We start from the raw sequence: 19,421 nt of genomic DNA on the forward strand, positions 1-19,421 counted from the left end.
CCGGAGTGCCTATGGCTTTCAGTTAAATGGGTGACGATTCTTCGTTTTCCTTTTCTTGTACTTTGTGTGGCACACAGCCAAAGGCAATACATGCCGTTTACACCGCTTCCGGTTTGGTGCCAGAACGACATCCGTTTTGACAGCAAACACGCTCTGCGCCAACCACTGTGCCGATTCATACAGTTATCGCTTCTGATTTGAGGAGAGAGAGAGTGTCGTATATGCCTTTTTGTGGCAATGAACCTTTTTCACATACGCATCGTATCCTAGCGGCTCTCCAACGAACTATGCTCGGCGCGCGTCAAAACAAATCCGCGTGGGTAGCACAAAGGACCAAAACCGGTCCGGAGTTCGGCCGACAAGCTCGCGCCATTCGTGCGGTCTCCCCACTGGTCCCCACTTCTGTCGTCCCCATAGTGCGCCATCTAGTGAAGACGGAGATAATCCTCTCCGGCGCCTCAAGGTGATACGCATGCGCATAGGCCATTGTGAAACAGGTCAATCCAAATTGCCACGAAAAGGCACCTCCCGTTTTCAAGAAATCAGGAAAGCGAAAGATATAATTCTGCATGGCGGCTGGTTCCGAGCAGAGGCGTTTATAAGGAGAGTTTGGCCATTCTGTGATCTTTTGCCGCCTGGAGAAGGGCAGCCGCCGTGACGTCAGAGCCGTCGTCGCTCCTCTCACTTGAACTGGATGAAAGGCGAGCCGTGGCGGCAAGGGGGGATTTCAAGGTTGTGCCTCTGCTCCAAAATGGCGGAATGGGAGATTTCAAGGCGATAGCGCAGATCCATAATGGTGCGACTGGCCTTGGCGCCGCCCATCGTGTGACATCAAATGGCGCGCTTTGGGACAGGCTCCTCCCAATGACCAAACTCTCCTAATAAACGGCTCTTGTTCCGAGCGTCCTTAATCGCGGAAGGACCGGGAATCTTCGTGGCACCGGAAGTTGCTGCGGGAGCTTGTTTATGGTTACTCGAGAATGTCATGAAAAGCCAACACGCCACGGATCAATGGGTGGGTGAAAGAGAGTATGACGCCCAACCTTAAATGGACGGTCGCATCCGGAAACGTATTTGTGAAACCCATTCCACTGTGCTCGGCGTCGGCCGACAATCTACTTGACAATTTCTTTTTTGTCCGAAAAGTGCTTAGGTGTTAAATAAACGGATTTTAAAGATGAGTGCTGCTTCGCAGATGAGAGGCTCCGGTGGCAACGGCATCGGTGCGATGTCAGTCCCTAACAGGAGGAGTGAGAGGGCGATGTCAAGAAGAAAAAAGACGCCCACACGGCCGTGGCATCCCTTTTCTCGAGGCCGCGGTGTAGGGAATGACGTTTTTGGCTTTCTCCAGAGAGGGAATTCCTGCATACTCTCAACATCCGGAGTCTGCTCTTGTCATGTGTTCCATCGAATAGCAGTCTGACCACGACACCATTTCGCGTGGGATTATCGATAACCTGGCCAGTGGTCAACGAGGAATAAAATGACACCATAATTTCGAGAACTACTGGAAAGGATGCACCACTTTCATAAATGTGTTTGCTTACATCTTGGAAGCATTGCATTGAGCGCCGGAATACTGAGGAAAAAAGAATTATTCTTCAACGTGTCGTACTTAACGAAACGCGTAAGCGCTCAAAGCGTAGACGTGAGAGAGCTCAGAGTTGCCGTCCATTCCCATTGGCAGCCGTAAGCACGTGACTTCTCCTGCGCTGCCTCAGTGGCCGCGGCGAGGGCTGTGATGTCAGAGCCCCATGAAGTCAGTATGCGCTACAATTCCTCTACTGAAGACGTGAACAGCTCCGAACCTGGCTCTCCCGCGAGCAGCCACACTGTCAAGAGAGATGCCTCTTCAAGCGACCACTCCACTCTCGAGTCGTCCGATGAGGATCAACCTTTCAAAGATGCTGTCAAACGGGCTCGAAAGGCAAGCAAGCGCAACATCGAACGCATCGCCTCGCTCGAGGGAACCACAGTCATCTTCACGCCACTGGAGCGGGAATCGAACCTAGCTAAGCTCAACCACTTAAAGCTCTCGCAATTCCTCACTTCTGAGCTCCCTGGGAGAATTAAGGAGATTCGGCCGAATCACGCTAAGAACATTATAGCGGTGGATGTTGTTGCCCCTGCTGCGAAATTGGCCCTCCTGCAGCTGAATCGCATATGTTCCATACCTGTTCGTGCCTATGAGCCCCGCCCGTTCAACTCATGCTATGGCGTCCTTTCGGGAGTTGATACGTCCATCTCCGACAGCCAAATTATGGAGGCCATTAAGTCCGACCCTCCTCTAATAGCAGCCAGAAGAATAAGACGGGGACGCTGGTGCGGTGAGGCTAACGTTCCTTGGGCCGAAACCTCCCAAGCGTGTCAGCTTTCACCTCCTGACCATGCAAGTTCGTGATTACTTACCGCGCACGGTTCAGTGCAACAACTGCCTTCGCTACGATCATGTTGCTGCGTGCTGTAGCCGACGGAAAATATGCACTAACTGCGGGTCCTCCCACGAGAGCCCGATGTGCCCTGAATCCGAACCCACTTGCATAAACTGCAAAGGGCGTCATGTCGCCACATCAAGGGACTGCCCATCCCTAAAGTTGCAACGACACATCGCCAGGGAACGCACTCGCTCCAATAGCAGCTACCGAGAGGCGAAGGCTAAAGTCCGGCTCACAAAGCGTCGCAACCAACCTAAGGCAATGGGTACACGAAAGTCTCAGGAGAAGCCTTCACACAGCGGTGTAGAACCCGCTCCTAAGAGCCTCCAGGCGTCGCAACAACAGATCGTTTGGGCGGAAACTGAGTTTCCCCCTCTAGGCCCTGTCGACCGTCCAGAGGAAAAGGATGCCTCCCCGGCACAACCCCATGGAAAGAAGAGCGACCCCCCCTCCCACTCCATTCCCAGCCAGCCTACCGTAAGGTGTTAGACCGTCCAGAAGGCGCAGATCTGCCCATGGTCATCATCCAGCTTCTCTTTGCTGCACTGAAGGCTATCGTTTCGGCAGTTCCTGAATGTACTGCTCTAGCAGAAATCCAATCGGTTCTCCAACTTGAAGCCGTGATAGCACCCCTGCTTCTCCTCGGCAGCAGGCGTTAACAACACCAGCTTTCGTACATCGATCGGCGGACAATTATGACCGAACATAGAAACATAGAAAGGAAACAAGAGAGCGTTCCTTCCCCGCATCCTTCAATGGAATGCCAGAAGCTTGATTCACAAACAGGCCGATCTCAAACTCCTTTTACGGAAGATGGCATTGAACGGGCTCAATGCAGCGCTGCTTGCGAGAGGGCAGGAAGCGTCGCCAGAGAAGTCAAAATGCATGGTCTGCATTCCCCGTGGAAAGTACGTGGGCAAAGACTTCCCAAGCCTCAGCATTAATAACATTCCCATCCCAAGATGCGCGTCATGTAAATATCTTGGTGTCACCATGGATAGCACACTACGCTGGTCTAAGCAAGTGAACGAGACTATCTGCAAGGGAAAGAAAACGCTCAACCTGCTTCAAGAATCAACGGTAAATCATGGGGCTGCAATGCGCGGTCATTGCTCACACTTCACAAAGCCTTGATCTTGTCACGCATTCTCTACGTGGCGCCATACGTAGACCTCGCGCCTACACAACGGCAGGCCCTTGAGCGCCTTCATCGCGCCGGAATTAGAACAGCGCTTGGTCTCCCAATCTTCTCTGGCGTCACCCATACGTACCTGGAAGCTAAGGAAAAGCCTGTTAGTGTCCACTCTGAGCTCAAAGGACTCCAGTTTCTGGATAATGCATCAACATCTATCAACAAGCATTCCCTCTTCATCGACCTCGAACAAAGGACACACATCCCTAGGACGCCTGGCTAGTGCCACCAGCTCTCTAGCCAACAGGGGGGCTCTTCCTCGGCTCCCAGCTAGTCCACCTACGCCGCCGTTGTGGGAGTTCGTGCCCGCAACAACGCTTCACATCCCGGGTCTACGGAAGAAGAGCGAGTCCAGCCCCCTGGTGGCCAGGATGGCGGCTGAAAACCTGGTAAGCGACGTCTATCACACACATACTCTGGTGTTCACGGATGGCTCCATCGACCACCGTTCCGAGAGCGCTACCAGCGCGTACTACATCCCGTCAGTGAACATGGCCTGGCAAGGGAAATCAGTTCGTTACCCAATCTCATCTACGACGGCCGAACTCCTGGCCTTGTTACACGCAGCTGCTGCGGTTCAAGTCTCCGGAATAACTAAGGCCGTTTTGCTTACGGACTCCAGAAGTGCCCTCAACAACGTGATGAACCCCATGTGTGGTAGCATCCTAGCCCGATGTATAAGGAGGTCATGTGCCCAGCATAGGCTAACCGGAGGTGAGCTTACGCTACAATGGATCCCGTCTCATGTCGGCATCAGAGGCAACGAACGAGCGGACCAGTTAGCTTCCTCAGCACACCACAGCTGCAGCTCATCCTTACCAGTCCCGGCCGACACTGACAAGCACATGGTCGTCAAACAGCTAGTTGAGGCGCGTCATCCTGGCATACAGGACCTCATGCAGAATCACCGACCCTCTCTTCCATGATAGGCAAGCCTGAGCGATGGGCAAGAACACGTAAACACGTTTAATTGATAACAACGAACTTCATGAACATGTAGACGGTGCGAGGGAAGACAGAGAGAGGGGAATAGGGAATTGAGGACAAAATGAGTTGAAGGAGGTCAAAGGAGGCGCTTGAAGGTCGGGTGGATACATACAGACGGCACACTAATACAATTGCCCACACTCTGTATGGCCAACGCTTCTCTCAAAAGACGTTTTCGCCTGTCTGGTTCCCACGCCAGCACCGCCGTCTGGGACCATAGGGGTTGAGAATTATTACAGAGTCTTAGATGATCCGACAAATTTGAATCTGGGCTGTTTTTATGCTGGCCCAACCTTTGGTCAACGCATTGAGATGTTTGACCTATGTATACAAAGCCACAAGCTAACGGGATTCTATATACAACATTTTTTGCACAAGGAACAAACTTGATGGCTCTGTGTTCAACATTACTCTGTAATAATTGTCAATTGTTAATTGTGTGGGCAATTGTATTAGTGTGCCGTCTGTATGTATCCACCCAACCTTCAAGCGCCTCCTTTGACCTCCTTCAACTCATTTTGTCCTCAATTCCCTATTCCCCTCTCTCTGTCTTCCCTCGCACCGTCTACATGTTCATGAAGTTTGTTGTTATCAACTAAACGTGTTGCTGGTTTTGAGCCTTCGTGTTTGTGTTTGTTTACGTGTTCTTGCCCATCGCTCAGGCTTGCCTATCATGGAATTTATCCACCAGCTAGCCTGCATTTACGCCATTCTGCCAATGACCCTCTCTTCCCACGAAAGATCTTCTCCGTGGTATGCAGACAATGCTCCATCGATTACGCACGGGGTCTGCGTTCACGAACTCACAACTGTTCAAGATCGGCTCCAGGGAGGACTCCAGTTGCGGACACTGTAATCATCCGGAGACTATCGCGCGTATCCTGGCAGAATGCCGTGCATACCATACTATGCGGGAAACTGATCTTCCCCACGCCAGGCCTGGTATACTGACGGATGTCCTCTTCCCCGAAGGTTCTTGTGCGGAACGACTTTCAAAAACTCGCGGCCTCGTGCGCTTTCTACAAGAAACGGGCCTAGCGGAAAGACCACTCTAGTGCACCTCTCGCCTACAGTGTGCCTCCGTCCCATCAGTATCGGTCATCCTGCCTATGCATCACTTTGAACTCCTCAACTCCCCTCACCCACTTTCCTTTTTTTTTTGGCTATAGTCGTGACGATGCCCACTTGAGTGCCGCCAACAACGGCAAGCTACCTCGACCCCCCCCCCCCCCCGCATCAGTTTCGGTATTCGCGGGTCCCGTTTTGCCCCCGCTTCTACTCGTACCCCCTTCGTTGTGAAGCTTTCAATGCAGGTTCACCTCAGGGCAAAGAACCCTCTTTTACGTTTATCTGGGATATCCCGGGTTGGCCTGTCGCAACCCATTTAACTAGGGCTAGCAGACGACGGAACTGGCGAGCGATAGCGATGCCCCAAGCGTGATCCAAGCGACTAAAACCACCAGATTCCTGGCACTCATGTTCGGGTGCAAGGTCTCGTCTGTGCAAATGTCTCGTTTTTTTTTTCCGCTCAACCCAATCCGGCAACGCATGAGCTGATCATCCCACAATATTGCGATCGAATTGCACTAGCTGTTATCATTACTGGAAGAAAGCAGCCCAAGAAGACGAGGACAGAGGGTGTCACACTCGAGTGTGAACAGAGGGACGGATGAGAAGGAGAATCCCACACCCTGACGATGTTGGGATAGAGATGTCGCTGCTGATCGCCGATCAGTGAATGACCACATCACTCCACTCATATACAATTTCAAACAAAACATTTATACAGACAAACAAGTAACGTTGGCAGCTAACACAAACAATGATGACTGTATAGCTCGGGAAGAATGAAATAAACTTATATTACGGTAAGTCCGGTGGTTCCTGATGGTTGTCGTTGTGTTCAGATGCTTGTTGCGATGTGACGGAAGAAGGCTTGCAGGCACGGCACGAAAACTCACAGAAGAGTCTGATGCACAAATTATACAGACGAACGAGATGCACTTGCTCACATCAACTCGATGCTGATGCCAACTTTGTCGCTGCGCGCGATACGCGGCTCAAAGCTGACCGTTCGTGGAGGTGGCCGGATACCAACTACATACTCTGGCTAAATTCCGTCGCCTTGTCTCTTTCGTCCTCCTTTCCCTAACTAGTCGTACACAATGCGTCGCTCGGGGTGCACATATGCCCCTTTGAGGGATCCATGCCGATGCCATAAACTTACAACCTGGGTGTCCTTTAAGGGAAAACACATGTTCCATAGCCGTGGGGCTGCAAAGGTGTCGGGGAAGGTATGGACGGGATACACGTGTTTTCACTTTACCTCCCAAATAGAAAATACGGTCCCTGGTATGCGAACTAAGTGACGTTCAAGGACCGTGACAGAGGGACACGATTCAAGCGCTGGCTAGCAACCGCACAGATTTATTGACTTCAAAAACATTTAAATATACCAGACAAAACATGCTTTTATCTTGTGTATTTAAATGTTTTTTCAAGTCAATAAACCTGTAGTTGCTAGTCAGCGCTTGTATCGTGTCCCTCTTTCCTCGTCTTCTTACGCTGTTTTCCTCCAGTTACGTCGTACCAACTCTACACCATTGTTAGCATTTCATTTTGTTCCCACGCAGACCGTCAAAAGAGGACTTTACCACATGGCACGCAAGGGCCAACCGTCATTCCGAATGATATCGTTCTCCGTTCTGATTTGTTTCGCAGTTCTCTTATTTGCGAGTAGATATTTATGGTGTCTTCGACTGGTCGTCCGGATACTCCGAGCTGGAGCGGGTCAGACCACATCTCACTCCAGCTCCGAGCCGGAGGAATCGTGGAGAAGCCGAACGCGGCAGGTTCGAGCAGAGGAGCGGAGAGGGAGTGTTAATTCACGTGACTTTCGGTGTTTCCCTCGTAGTCAAAACGACGACGACGCAGACTGCAGAACCATGGTGGAAGAGAAACACTACTCAGCGGAAGCTGGCGCAATCACATGACCGGAACCCAACCAGATTCTGCGACCCCTCCGACGGCGTTGGTGAGAGCACTCTAGAGCGCTCCTAGTTGGAGGAAAGAGCTCCACATGAACCAGTCGAATGCATCGAGATTGCTCTGTTTCCACCAGTTGAAGATGAAACGTCGCTATATTGGTCGCAGGTAACATGCGGGTGTACCCGCACTGCCGTCCGCGGGTAAAAAGCGGCTATATGCACGCATCACATGCCGCGGGTGCGGTGTGGATACGTTCACTTCTAAAATTATGAGCGAAAGAACAGCAGTTTATATACGCTTTCCCTCCTTCTGTCCTTCTCAAGAAGGTTGGTCGCCGCAAACGGTTTCCCGCCATCACTGAGAGTATGGCATATGACCAGGTGATGGACAAACTCCACAATGTGAAAAGCCTGAGTCTGGGCACAACTACAGGCACAGGACGAACACACGACTCTGGACAAATCACTCGGGATGACTGGACAATTCGTTCGAGGAGACCACGGGAAGCCCACTTCGAGAAAGACAGGAAGAGGGAGACCGTTCATTCGCTCCTAAATAACGGACGACGCAATCGATGAATAAAGACCCTTTTGTGTTGATGTCAATGTAACAGATTCTTTGACTCCGCGATGAGAAATATTTGCACTTTTGTGCCCCTTTCACACTATACATAGGGTCTCAGTTTTTCGAGTAAATCCCAAATCAACCCCATATCATTACCCAAAATCTGTTTTTGGTATGGGTTTTCTTGAACGCGACAAGAAAAGGAGGAAGCAATCCGGCAGCACCAGCTGGAACGTGTGACCACCTGACACGTTAGCAGACGACAGCTTCCAAATGCCTGCCCGCGCAACGCTTATTTTATATTCAACCCAGGCCGGAAATCTGCTCCTTGCATGCAGTTATTACTGCCAACATGACAGCTACTACTGTAAGTTACTGTACAGCTATTGTAACTTATTACTTTTTCAGTAACTTGTATCGTCTTTTCCGGTTTTGTAGCTATATGCAGATTTTGAGGTAACTCGTCACAAGTAACTCGTTACTGTAACTAAGTTCCCTTTTTTGGTAACTTGCAAACTTAACTCGGTACTTATGCGCGGTGGTAACTTTCAGAGGAACTCGTTCCTTTTTCAGGTAACTTTGCCAAAATAACTTGAGTTAAGTTCCAAGTTACTTTTAACACGCTTTTCACTCACGTCCACATATTTTCTTGCTTTCTCTCCTGTTCTTGCCACAAAACGTGATATTCAATCAATGACAGTATTTTATTCAGGAAATAGGAACCGCTGCCATTGAAATGAAGCTGAACCATTGTGCGCCCACAGGAAGTAGGATGCAAAGCGTTCGAATAGACCTCTACCAGAGAAACGTCATCATGACGTTGGTCGACAGACTGAGACTAGAACAAATTGGAAGGAGAGAGTTGGGCTCCACGAACGGGCACTTGTTCGCTGCCTCCCACTGAAAGAAAAGCAGGACCGACGGTCGCGTCCCTTTAAGTGGCCATATCGTAATCCCCTCAAGACCGTGGCTTTCGGGCGCGACCTTGTTCACCTCTAGCTTCGAGCGTGGTATCAATTCTACCAAATTTGTGGCGCTGTCGAACACTATGACGTCATTTTTTTACAAACAGGGAGAGGTCCATTGTTGGATATAAACGAAAACGATCTAAGCGTGCTGCACTCCCCCGCAGCGACTCAAGGTCTGACTCAAGGTCTGAGTCGAGGTCTGACTCAAGGCCTGACTCAAGGTCTAACTCACGGTGGTCTAACTCAAGGTCTGACTCAAGGTCTAACTCAAGGTCTGACTCAATGTCTAACTCAATGTCTAACTCAACTGCCCACGCGCGCTGCACCTGCGTAATGCTATTTTGTGTCCGAAGTAACTTGGAAGTAACTCGTTCTTTTTTTTTAAGTAACTCAGTAACTGCGAGATACATTTCAGGCTGAAGAACTTCGTTATTAACTTAGCTACATTTTGCACACGGTAACTTAACTTGTAACGAGTTCTTTTTGACCAGTAACTCGTCAATCTATGGTTATATGGAAACGTTGATCACCGACAACAGGTGTCGCAACGGAAAGCTCGTGGATTTCTGATCAAATGCAATCCGCGGAGACCGCTTCCTTTGGGTGTGAGCTGGGTTCAAATCCTGACACTCTGTGCCCTCTGAGTGTTTCCCTTGTGTAGTCCTCAGACGCTGTAAGGCAACTGTCGGTACAGTTCCCTATGGATTCGGTCCAATACGCACGAAAGCCCGCGAGCGCCATGCCGCCAAACCGGTGGTCGTGGTGGCATGGTGAAACTGCTTGCCGTAGTCGGCCACGCATGGGCGGGCAACTTCACGACTATCGCAGGGGGAAGGGGGATCGTGTGTCCTGGGCCGACTTCCTAGGGAACTGTGTCGACATTTGTCATAAAGCGTTTGAGGAAAGCCTAGGGAAAACACTCAGGACCAGCTCTCACTTGGCGACACCCGATGCGATGTCGTGAGCGGGCGGCGGAAGTAGATGCGCATTTCCGCCGCCCCATTGAAGCGCACGATTTTCATGTTCCCACCACAGCGGCATTCCGTCGTCCAAAGCAGACGAACAATCAGGAGGCGTGGTCTTTCTGTATCACCTTACTGGTCGCCAGTATATCGACCTCGGCAGCTTTTGCCGACGTCGTGAAAGAAGTTTGGCATGGCATTTTCTTTTTTTGGCTCGACGTCACTCACCCAACGCCGGAAATGAACGTCTATTTCCGCCGCCCGCACGCGACGTCGCGACGAACGTCGCCCAGTGAGAACTGGCCATCAGACAGCACAGCTGGCTCCCGGATTCGGGCCCGCAACACCGGCATGTAATATGTAATTGGGGCAGATTTACACGTAAGGTGTGCTAGCCTAGCGTGGCTACATGCTGCAGTGCAAGACTGCGGATAATTTCGACCACCTGGGGTTCTTTTGACGTATGCCGAAAGTATCCGACACACGCTGGAGCAATGTTTACGTCCCCACATTGCTACCGTCCTCAACCGGGTTTGAACCCGCGATGTTGAGCTTAGCGAGCCAACACGTTACCAACTGAGCTACCGAGGCCAGTCTCGACACACGGCTTGGTATTAGCAGGACGATATCGCGCCACCACCCAACCAATGCATTACCATGTGCTGCGGCCATGGCGTCATCTTGCACGCTACAGCAAACGCCATGAAGACCGTCAATGTCGCAGTACAAGAGTAGAAAGGCGTTCACAATGACCGAAGGACATAGGATTGGTATGAATAGAGCGCGGATAAATATGCATTAAAGGGGCTAAACAATTCGATGAACATTCTCCAATTATTATGCTCAATGAAAGAATGTGGCTCACGATATGAAAATATGAAATTCATTAACTTCTAGCGAGCGTCTTTACCACGGAACAATGCCATTCAAAGAGCATAATCCGCGTGAGTCTCTCCTTCATCCTTGGAACAGGGTCACGTCACCACCTTCCAACGTATAGCAACACCACAATCCGGGCGCTGGAGGTGGGGAATATTTCGCTCTCCTAGCCAATGACGGACCCACTGATGGCGAATTCGGGTGGTCATTTCATGGCAACACGGCATAGTGCTCGGAAATTGCTAGGCCGGCGCCCGAGCTGGATCACGTGACTGTTGCCACCCGAACATGAGTGCCAGGAATCTAGCAGTTTTAATCGCTTGGATCACGCTAGGGACATCGCGGTCTCCCGTCTTCGGGTTCCGTTGTCTGTTAAACCACGCGAACTTCGACGTGTGGGCCAATGAGGGCACTCGCCACCGTTGCAGTGCGGGTGCGATGACACCGGATATAGTTGGGCAACCCGCTGCTCGATCGTTTCGAGACCGGGCGAAAAAAAGTGTTAGCTGGCTAAATTCCGGGCGCTCGGAAAGCGCCACGCGAACATGCAATATTGCTTCGTTTCGACCAAGCGAACATGACTTCTCGGGATCTGGCAAAAAAATTTGCCATGAAATGAACACCCGAATTTGCCATGAGACACGCCGCAGCTCGCGAAGGAACCGGTTGCGGGAACATCGCGGTGACCTCGCGGAGCAATACAGCATCGAAAACATAGGACGCACATGAAACAGAACATTGCGGGCTTTTGGTACCGTTTGATCTGGCTACCTTGAGATAGCCAAGTGGTAAGATGATCTGAATTGATCTCACTTCCCGATATTACAACAACAACAATGTATAAGCGTCCCACATTTTGAATGGTTAATGGCGGGCGACGCAAAACTGACTTGGGACTATTGTCGCCAGGGCATCGCAGAGCGGGGCAAGAGCGCGAGAGAGTGCAGTGAATGTTCGGTCGGCTTGGAGCCATTATTTACTTTTTGGGAACAATAATTTTTGGAAAACGTTCACCGTCGGCAACGTATCACAACGCACTAAAAAAAGTACACGTAGTATACCTGTTTATTGTCCCTTTAAAATCTCTAAATATGCATGGAACAAGTGTACGCTTGCTACATACAAACATGCATGCGACTATGCACTGCACAGTAAACTTTTTAAAACTTCTTTTGGTGTAAATGGCTTGTCCCATGGCGCACGCCTTTTTGGTGTTGCCTTTACATCTGAATCAAGGGTGTTGTCTAAAACACACTTTAGTTAGGTGTATTCCTCATAAAACACTCTTATAATGGGCATTTAAAAGCAAAGACACCTTTAAAACGGTAGCATTCTATTGAAAACACCTTCCAGGATGGAATTGTTTCGTGGCAAATACTCCCTCTCAAACGGCTAGTGTAATACAAGCTCCCGCGGCCGCATACCGGGACATACAGTCCGACGTTCTTTTGTCTATGGCAAGCATCACCCTGATCACGGCAGAATTCCAGCCGTGGTTCCATCGTACAACCTAACCCGGAGCGCAATCCGTCACAGGCACGCCTCGTTAGGTACCGTAGGCGTGAGTGCCGAAGCTTGTAGAGTCCTGGACACCTTCAGTAGCGGCTTGTCGGATGGATCATGTACTGAAATACAATTTGTTGGGGGCACGTTCGTTAAGTGGAGTAGCGCGGAAAACGTCTGTAACGGTGACGGGAATTCGTCTTTGCAATTAAAACGTACGCCTGCAACAAGTCAAGGATACCATCTAAATTCCTGACATCCCTCCCTGTGAAATACTGTTTTTTTTTTTAACTCCAGTTGTCGTTTTTAATGTAATTAACTGCTGAGTGGAGCTATGAAACCAGTATAATTTTTTTTCGCGAATAAAAACACCATTTTCAACACCATATTCCCAGTTCAAATTGGGTGTAAAAAATGTATATAGAACGTAAACACCTCTTTCAACACCTCACTTTACACCCTTAATGATCGACATGGGATAAAACGTGGAGTATGTCGTTATTGCACCTTCAGTAATGCTCTTTTCACACCATTTGCTACAGTTTGCGGGATAGAAAAAAGTGTTTTTATAAGAATACGCCTGCTTTGAGCGAATAAAGATGTAAAATTATTTACTGTGTGAAAATATGCATTGTTTATTCTGCAATATTTAATGTTCTTCATTGTTCTTGGTACGAAAGCAATGCACCAAATGCCTATTTTTTAAATATCATAATTAGGGATAACACGGTAAAATAAAGCCGTCTTCGTTCTTCGCACACAACAAAAAATACTTGCGCCACATATATAAATCATGGAGCTGTGGGCTTTGCGTTCGTGATTGATCACATAGCGTAAACGCAGGCTAGATGGTGGATGAAACCCATGACATTACAAGCCTGAGCATGAGCAACATGAAAAGCAGGAACATACACGTATGTTCGTGTTTTAACGCGTTAGCATTCGAGTCCTCGATACGCAAGAATTGCGGCGTGGTCTGTCTGTAGCCACGGCGCGGCGCGCATGCGCGATGAGTGGAGAGGGAAGGGAGGCCGCGTGGAGAACGCGCGACGCTGCGCACCGGCCTGTGTTGCCGTATTACAGATGTGTATCGAGATCTACAGATTTTCGGCAACATCTACAGATTGTTTCTAAAATCTACAAATCTTGCGACTCGACGATGAAACAAGCCTGAGCATGCTCAGGCTTAATTCTTTCATCATGAATTTCACGCATCAGCTAGGCTGCGTTTACGCTATGTTGTCAGATTTTTGGCCAATTGTTAAAAAAGTTGTGACGAGAAGCCCGACTCACGTGCGCCACTCTGGGGTGAAAAAACAACGAATTTTTATTGCATGTGTGACGAGCGAGGTAAGGGACTACCCAGAGACACAAGAGCCAGACTAAGAGTGATTGATTACTCACGCACCGAGCCGATCATGTCGATGCTGCTACACATGTTTGCTTCATGGTGTGCGTGTTAAAAAATGACTGTCAGTATAATCTTTGATATTTTGTATCACCTATGGCACGGAAGCTGTTCGTACTTTGTCAGACAACGTAGATACTTATAATCATGGTTAGATCGCTTGTATACTAATTTAACTTAATTTAATTTAATTTAATAACAGCAAGACGCTAAAGCTGAAGGGTAATTCCGTAAGGAGTGTGCAGGTAAAAAAAGTTAGGGGGTGTCACCAAACATTTGGAGGGTGATCGAGGTTTAGGGGGTCTGGATAAACCGCTGCTTCACTCCAATATTTCAATACCTATCATAAAAACGAATTGGGGGTTTCAACCAGGTTAGAACCCGTCCGAGGACGGTAGCAATGTGGGGGAAGTAAACATTGCTTCCAGCACCGTGTGTCGCAGATTTTCGGCGCACGTCAAAAGAACCCCAGGTGGTCCAAATTATCCGCAGTTCTACCCACGTGCAACATGTCGCCATACTATGGGCAGACAAACTTTATGTGTAACACCACAGCATCATTAATATTCGACTTTTCACTTGGTTCCATGATAAAAGGTCACGTTCGTTTGCATAAGCACAATGTATTAGATTTTACTGATAGCGGTTACGGGCGAAACGTCGGTTTTTGCAATTCGTATACCCTACGATACATTTATGCGACTTACGCATGTGACAGGCTGCTTGTGTCATCGAAATTTCACTGCAGGCCGTATAGATAAATTTGAAAACGCAATGTACATAAAACATATATTTAAAATGTCAGAAGCGACGTTCAAAGGCCTTTTTGTATTGCAACTCCCGTACAGCAAGCTGCCCCCAGCTGTGTTGACAACGCACATTCTTCTGGCGTCTCTGGTCGTCTTGACGAAAGTACGTAACCACAATACTTGGCAACCCATTATTACACATTATGGAACAACCTAAAAAGTTGTCGCTATTGTACAGGCACGGTAATCTGGCTGGCAGCGTCTCATTCCATGCCGAAATGCAACTCTCGGAAATGGCCTTCCGTACCGGACCACACAAAACAACGCGGTCGACATTAACCGGGAGGTAAGGATCAGCCGCAGCACCAAAGGACGGACTACACTGCTGAAGGACGGACGAGTGATTTAATATTCATAGAACCCTCAAAAGAAGGTTATCGACGATATATGGAATACCGAGGAAACACAGTGGCGATCTCCAGGGCTTAATATTGCACAGCTGCGCATTCGGGGACGTGTCAGAGGTTTATGGCACGGACATCATCTACAACGCAGGTTGCGATCGCATAGGCGCTTGGGCCTTCTTTTTGTGTGCTTAGTTGCGTTAACGCGTTGAGTAGATTTGTTTACTATGCTTTTGCTTCAGGAGGCCTAGTATAAGAGCATTCGACTTTACTTGGTGTCCGTGCCACGTACGATTGCTGAATGAACGTTGAAGTTCACTTGTGTCGCCAACGTAGCATTTCATGAAGTTACAAACGAAAAGCACCGCGCGTAACATGTAGTACATAAAAGTAGTGGGGTAGCCAGTCTGACTTCGTCGTGACTGACGTCCCCATTTTTTTCTTCCTGTATCACATCACATCACACATAAAAACAGACAACAAACGAAAGGGTAAGAAGAAAAACAAAATCAAGTACAGCAACAGGACTATAAATGGAATAGTAATGGCGAAATTTTGCCACCATGAACATTGACAACTGTTGTAAGACGTTATTGTGTTCTGCGGAAACACAGTACCGGAAAAAATACGGCTTAGGCGCAAGTCTCCTCTGTACCTGTTTTTTCATGTGTGGTCAGGGAAGAAGAAATGTATAAGCAAAGCCGGGATTACAGAGTACATTCCTTATCGTACAGTAACTGTTGGAGACCTGGTTAGAAGTACAACGTTACAGGGGTCATCGCGTCAACACTACTCAACCTTGTTCTATGCATGAATGCGCGTTGATCAAAGTTGCAGTGTGACATCGATGTCAACCTACTCATCTTCTTCAACCCCCGTTCCCTCTCCAGCTCTCCTCCCCTGCTTTCGTTCGTGCGATTCACTTGCTGGATAGTTTTTTTACCCGAACGACTTTCGCCGATGCTGAAAGTCTTTCGGATAAGTGCACGTGACTTTCATGTATCCCTTCAAGTTGACTCACCTCGAACACGGGTTCACGCAGTACGTTCAGAAGTCCCACGGAAACGCTATATGTCGGAACACTTCATATACACCGACACTTCCTCGCATCAACTGCGCACGCACCGCACTGGCGTCGATACACAGCCGACAAAATAGCGAGCGTGCTTCCACGGCACCGGATACGCTATCTGAGTCACGGTGATACTACGATGACTGCGCCATCTTGGACGTTTTCTGATAAAGCGCACAAAATGTAGTGGGGAAACAATAGCTGGCTCATGGAGTGAGACCGAATTCCACAGGTAGAAATACGCCGTCGATTGCGAAATGCCAACCTGGTATCTATTAACAGACAGAAACACGGTATTGAACTGGGACAGTTCAATGGTTATGAAGGCGAATCGCTGCCTCGTTGTATAGGAGGAGGAGGATATACGTTTATTGGAAGAAAACGGGCATTGGTCAGTCAAAGGCAAGATCGACTTGCTTTTTCACTGATAAAAGAGAAGGAAAAGAGGGGGGGGGGGCGAAACTCATTGCTGGGTCATCACAGCTTCAGAGTAATTCGTCTAATGTATCGTTGCATAGGATTATGACTAAGTAAGATCACAGGATAAAATTGTAATGCAACTCCGTGGCTATAGACCGTCCCGAAGTGAAAGGTCGGCCTGAGAACGTTAAAGGGGCTTCGATATTTTGTTAGATGTTGTGCATGACGTCATGCATTGACGCCAGAATGGTACTCTGAGGGTACTGTGATGCCGATGGATGTACCCGTCTTTTGCATTTATTCGGCATAACTGCTGTGCCACAGCCCTCCTACGCACTCTTAGAAATGAGGTGGTGGTGGTGGTAGTGACGAAAACCGGCATGCCGTTGTTGGCCTCACGTATGTGGGCTGCGTCACGACTGTAGCCAGGATGAGATGAGATGGTGTGATAACAGCTCTTAGAAATGATGGTGGTGGTGATGGTGAAAGGGCTAGCCGTTGTCGGCCTCACTTATGTGGGCAACGTCACGACTGACGCCCTGGGGAAATGTGCGTCCTGGGCTGACTTCTAGGGGAACTGCGCCGACATATGTCTGAAAGCGTCTGAGGAAAACCCAGGAAAAACCCCAGACAGCACAGCCGGCACCGGGATTCGAACCCGGGTACCTCCCAGTGAACTTCAACACATAGCACGCTCCTAGCCAACCATCATCCCGAATCACATGTTTCTCTCCCATGATTTGACATCGTAGAACGTAAAAAAAAAAAGAAAAGAAAAAAACAAGAAAAAAAACAGAAAAGTAAACAGAAAACGGTTGAGAGCATTAAACAGCTTAATTTGCGAAAAACAAGACTTTCTTGCAGAAGGCGGCACTTCTTCAGGTTTGAGGGAAGGCTCAAACCTCAAACCTGAAGAAGTGCAGCCTACTGCACGAAACTCTCGTTTTTCGCAAATTAAACTGTTTAATGCTCTCAACCGTTTTCTCTCCCTGGATCTGCTGAAAACGGGGGCCGTATGGCATTTTTGTGGCATTATGGAGTTCATAATTGCCACAAAAATGGCGTACGCCTTTTTCATGAAATAAAGGGAGAGGACGTTGTCATTCGGGATGATGGTTGGCCAGGAGCGTGCTATGCGGTGAAGCTCTGTTTTTTAGAGTTAGGGACATTAAAGTGCATAGCTTTCTCTTCGTGAAATGAAAGACGCCGATACCTTCACACGAACACAAAGGGAATGAGACTCATCCGTTGCGTCGTTCGTGATTTATGAGCAACAGAAACCGCAATCTATAGTCTTACCCTCTCCCTCACCTACTGAAGAAGCGCGACAATGCTGTATCTCCTCAGACTATCTCCCGTACTGATTGAATGAATCGTTTGCGGAGGCCAATGAGAGGCTGTTCTGCATTGTCGACCTTTTTGAGAAAGCGAAGGAAAGGGAAAGCGTAATTTGTGGTTTCTTTTCGGTCATAAATCGCGAACAAGGCAATGGATGAAACTGGTTCCTTTTGTGTTCGTGTCAACGTAGCGTCATCTTCATTTCGCGAGGAGAAATGTTCGTACTCTAGCGTGACTTTAAAGCGCCACTCCGGACTCATAAAACAGCGTTTATTTTATTTAGTCTATGAAAAGAAGGTGCCTCAAGGATTCTATACAAGGTAAATATTTACCTTGTTCTATACGCGAAATTTCAATCCTGTTTACGAACGCTGCCCATTTCTGTCAATTTTTTAAGATCTACTGAGCCTCCACAAGTTTCGATGACGCGATGAGCGAGTGACGTAATCATAAGCCCACAAATTACAATGATGTCATGTTCTGGAGAGGGCACTCGTCTCCTTGCAACAACGCCGGTGTCCGGTGAGGGTCACGTGGTGGAGAAGTAATGTGAGGGCCAGTGTTGTACCAGTTACCGAAATATGGTATCGCGATACCGATACTCGTTACTTGAGTAAAAAGTATCGAAATACCGATATCGACACTACGTTTTTAAAGTAACGGAGTACCGCTACCGTTACTAAAAAGAAGTAATGCGATACTTTGGGCGATACTTTTGTTTGAAAAACGGAGATGACGCAAGATACAAACGTGACGCTTACGTGAACAGTTTTGCGGTGAAAAGACAGCATATTTCATATGCAGCTCGGAAACGTTATGCTGCACTTTTATCAATAGCTGGTTCTTGAATCGTCTTCTGCCATCTTTGCAAGCCGTGGTCTCTCCGGCAGCTGACAGAGGCCCTGTGACAATTACGTTGGTGTCAGGCCCACACATACCATGGAGTCCAATAATCAAGGAATCCTACCCGAAGTTAAGAGTGCCACAGCATATGTGAGCGTGACCCAGTGCGACATGGCAGCTTAGCAGTGGAATCCAGAGCGCACTGTCAAAGTCTTGACCTCTGTTCGTTGACCTCAACTCTTTTGTTGAGCACAGCGTGGATATTTCCTTCGGTTTCAAAGAAAAACGGTGAACACATGTTTGGAATAATTCCATAATTCCGGTTACGGAGCACGTAGGCGTGTCCACAAGCTTCTAGTCGAGGGCTAGGCGGACCATTGACAATGAATAAGATTGAGAAATATGGTCGGTGAAGAAAGGTTGGGGAACTAAAAAGTATCGGTAACGATACAGAGATCGCGTTACCATAAATTTGTAACGGAAATACTTTTCCGATACCGACTTAAGAAAGTATCGCGATACGCACTCCGATACCGAAAAAGTATCGATTACTGTAACGGCGTTACTTCTAACGGCGATACTTACAACACGGTGTGAGGCTGATCGAAACAGGGGAAAATGGGAGAGATGTCTTCTCCCTCCTTTGTGTTTTCTCCAAGGTCGCGGCGGTCGGATAATATGTCACGTGGGGCTCCGCTAACGGAGTGCA

At 48.6% G+C, this 19,421-nt stretch overlaps 1 protein-coding gene across 1 annotated transcript in view; it reads right to left on the reverse strand.

Annotated features, from left to right (window-relative positions):
- The window catches only part of LOC135378376 (uncharacterized), a 52,374-nt gene extending 36,165 nt beyond the window's left edge, over nt 1–16,209 (reverse strand). Inside the window, exon 1 of the mRNA XM_064611414.1 lies at nt 16,061–16,209. The gene's annotated coding sequence lies outside the window, so the exon portion shown is untranslated. The remainder of the gene's footprint in view (nt 1–16,060) is intronic.
- Nucleotides 16,210–19,421: the final 3,212 nt, after the last annotated feature.

Source organism: Ornithodoros turicata, chromosome 1 (assembly GCF_037126465.1).
Source record: "Ornithodoros turicata isolate Travis chromosome 1, ASM3712646v1, whole genome shotgun sequence".
Lineage (NCBI taxonomy): Eukaryota > Metazoa > Arthropoda > Arachnida > Ixodida > Argasidae > Ornithodoros > Ornithodoros turicata.